At 42.6% G+C, this 3,561-nt stretch overlaps 1 pseudogene; it reads right to left on the bottom strand.

Annotated features, from left to right (window-relative positions):
- Positions 1-373: 373 nt before the first annotated feature.
- Positions 374-491, bottom strand: LOC126413542 (5S ribosomal RNA; annotated as a pseudogene).
- Positions 492-3,561: the final 3,070 nt, after the last annotated feature.

A 3,561-nucleotide genomic window follows, 5' to 3' on the forward strand; every position in this document is an offset into this window, starting at 1 on the left:
CAAGGAGCTAACAGAAGAAGAAGCCAAAGAGGACTGTATCCCTCACAGGACAAGACCAATGAACAAAAACATAAAGAAAGTAATGCAGAAATGTAATAAAGAGCAAACATTTATTAAAGACACACAGGTGAAGACCCTGATAAATGGCACTTAAACTAAACTAACCTCCACCCGAACAGGCCATGAAGGCCTAATGGTACTGACCAGTTGCCATGTCATCCTCAGCCCTTAGGCATCACTGGATGCGGACACGGAGGGGTATGTGGTCAGCACACAACTCCCCTGGCCTTATGTCAGTTGATGAGACCAGAGCCACTACTTCTCAATCAAGTAGTTCCTGAGTTTGCCTCACAGGGGCTGAATGCAACCCACTTGCCAACAGCGTTCCGAAGACTGGATGGTCACCCATCCAAGTGCTACCCCAGCCCGACAGCACTTAACTTCGGTGATCTGATGGGAACCGGTGTTACCACTGTGGAAAGGCCATTGGCAAATGATATTTAAGCAATGGCGAGAGTATGTCATAGAATTACTAAACTTTGATGAACCTACTGAGGCTCTTCCATGTGAGGTACCAGACATCATAGCAAATTTGAGACCCCCAATGAAGAAGAAACACAACAATCAAAAACCTAAAAAACAATAATGCTTTTGACAAACATCAAATTGTAGGAGAGCTAATAAAGAATGGAGGACCAGTACCGGTTAAAATAATTACAAGATTGTGAAAGAATCTTTGGGAATATGAGGTAGCATGACAAGTAGAAAATTCCCTTCATCTGCCCTACACTAAAAGAAAATGACCACTGGTTTGTAGTAATTATAGAGGGGTTGCCCTCCCTAATGTAGGCAACCAGATTCTATCTCAGTTTCTTCTGAAGAGAATGATACCAATTGCAACCAGAATTATAGGGGCTATCGATGTGTTTTGAGTAGGAATAGCTCAACTGCAGATCAACTTTCTATGCTCAGATAGGTAACCAAGAAAAGTTGAGAGTGTAACATTGACATTCACAGTTTACAACAACATATGTAGGGGCACAATCACCAATGTCTTTAAGAAGTTTCACTTTTTACAAACATTAATGTGTCTAATACAGATTTGTTTTATGAAAACCTTTTGCAGAGTAAAGATCAGGACAGGATTATCAGAGCATTTTGAAGTCTGGGCTGGTCATAGACAATGAAACGCATTGTCTCCAATACTTTTTAATTTAGCTTTAGAAAAGATAGACACATAAAACAAAAAAAAATTTAACACAGCTGCATTAAGACTGGGTAATAAAACAATCAATCAGCTTTTATATGTTAATGATGTTATTCTATTAAGTGCTAGTGAAGAGGGCTTGCAGTTAATGACAAGTTCTTACAGAAATACTGCAAGGGAAGCATGGTTAAAAATTAACTAGGGGGAAATGGAGTACATTGTGTGGATCACTCTGTAGTGGCACCTCTGTAGGGGATGGTACATCTGTGGTGATGCCGTTGGTGGTGGGGAACCAGTAGAAACACTGTGAACAATTTGACAAAATAACTTCATGATATCTTCAATTCTACACAAGGCAGGCATGCCTCTCCTCATGAGCTCGGGATGGTGCAGCTGGTATCAGCTGCTAGGATGGCACCTGACATTGCTGTGCCAGGATACTGGCCCAGTGGTGAAGGCAATGCCATGGTCAGTAGTGACAGTGGAACTTCCTGGTAAAGTGATATGCCAGGCAGCAGCCCCGCTGCTCTTTTAGCAGCAGTGGCAAAAGTGGCTGTGCACAGGTCTTGATATGCACCCCTCGGACAAGTGGCAGAGAGCGGCTGGTGTTGTGATGCCGAGTCCCTCCCTGGGCCTCAACATCGGTGGCAGCAGGGAAGGACAGCAGGCTGGAGGGGTTGTGTCACCAGGTCCCATGAAGGACCCTGTGTGGCAGCAGACACAGTCTGGTCTGAAGTCGGAGGCTACTACTGGTGCTGCCCAGTCATCTCACTGTCCGGTGGTGCTCTGGCATCGTGGTGAGGCTACTCTGTGATGACGAAGTCCTCAAATCAAATGATGTCCTGTCCTCGAATTCAGCCTCATTTATACTCTATTGTTGCCAGTTGCTTTCTCTAAAACCTGGTGTCTTGTCACATAGCTCTTAACAAACAGACTCGCTCAAGTGTGGTGGCAATGTCCTACTTACTACACCATTCTTTGCTACCTGGGGCAGTTTACCACTTGCTTAGCTACTTTGCTTTGCAACTCACTTGTGCATCTGTTATTGTGGCCTACATGTAACATAGTGTGGCTGATGGCCAGCGCTGTTATCGCAGTAATCCGTGGCAGCATCCATGCTACTTTCAGTCACTTACACTTAAGATCTAACACTTTTACCTAAAGCGCTGGATAGTGCTACTACAACATGTTCATCAGCAAGGCACCAACTGAAGGTACCCTTTGACAACTGATAAATTAGTTTCTGAAAAAAAAAATAGATATATTTAAATATTTCTGAGGCATTTTTAGTGAACAGAACAGAATGAAAAGTAAGATTAAGCAATGGGTTGCAGTGGCAAATAGAACTATTTTAGCTCATGGCATATGCTGAGCAGTAGAGAAGTTTCAGGAAGTTATAAAATCAGACTATATCAGTCTGTTTCTCCTGGTAGTTCTGTAAGGGTTAAATTGCTTACATTAAGCAAAACAGATAAACAAAAACTGCTAGCCTTTGAAAGAAATACATTATGGAACACATTTGCCCCAAGACAGGTGCCCAGTTGCAGGAATGGAGGATATTAAAAACACAGAAGTGGTAGACCTGTACTCACAGAAAAGGCTGATGTGGCCAGCACACCTAATTAGGATGGAAGGTAAAACTACCATGAGTAGCATTTTCAGGATCTATGGAGGGCAGAAGCGGCTGAGGAAGGCCACAGACAAGATGAATGGATGATGTCAACATGGTTATGGAAGTGATGGGCCTGAAAAAGAGGAGAATGAGCCATGAAAGATAGGAACAGAAATAATTGGTGCATGAATGAAAAGAGAGCATGTATGATGTCCCAGAACAAAGTGACAAGTGAAGAGAAGGAGGAGGAGGAGGAGGAGGAGGAGGAAGAGGAGGAGGAGAAGAAGAAGAAGAAGAAGAATGCGTTCACAGTGCCAAAATCAGCCATGATTTTCCTTTTTGTCCAGCAGTATGACACCTCCAATTCTATGGAATAATCTCCATAGCGTGGGTTCCATAGCATGGTTTGAGTTTCAGCTGATGAATTGAATAATTTTTTCTCAGCAGCAGTCAACCACTATACTGAAAAGAACTAAAACCCACAAGAATTCTCACACTATGCACTACCTAAAAGATGTTACAATAACCATAACAAGGACAGCAATAATGAGAATATCTTATGAAGTGACAGGCGATGACACCATAAGCATAGCCACGATGAAGAATTTTGTTGATAGCTCAGTACATGTCTTAACAGACACATGCAGTTTTTCTACATCTATATCTGTACCTACGTCTATACTCTGCAAACCATGGTGAACTGAATGGCTAAGTGTACATCTCATTGTACCAGTTATTATGG

Source organism: Schistocerca serialis, chromosome 7, assembly GCF_023864345.2.
Source record: "Schistocerca serialis cubense isolate TAMUIC-IGC-003099 chromosome 7, iqSchSeri2.2, whole genome shotgun sequence".
Classification (NCBI taxonomy): Eukaryota; Metazoa; Arthropoda; class Insecta; order Orthoptera; family Acrididae; genus Schistocerca; species Schistocerca serialis.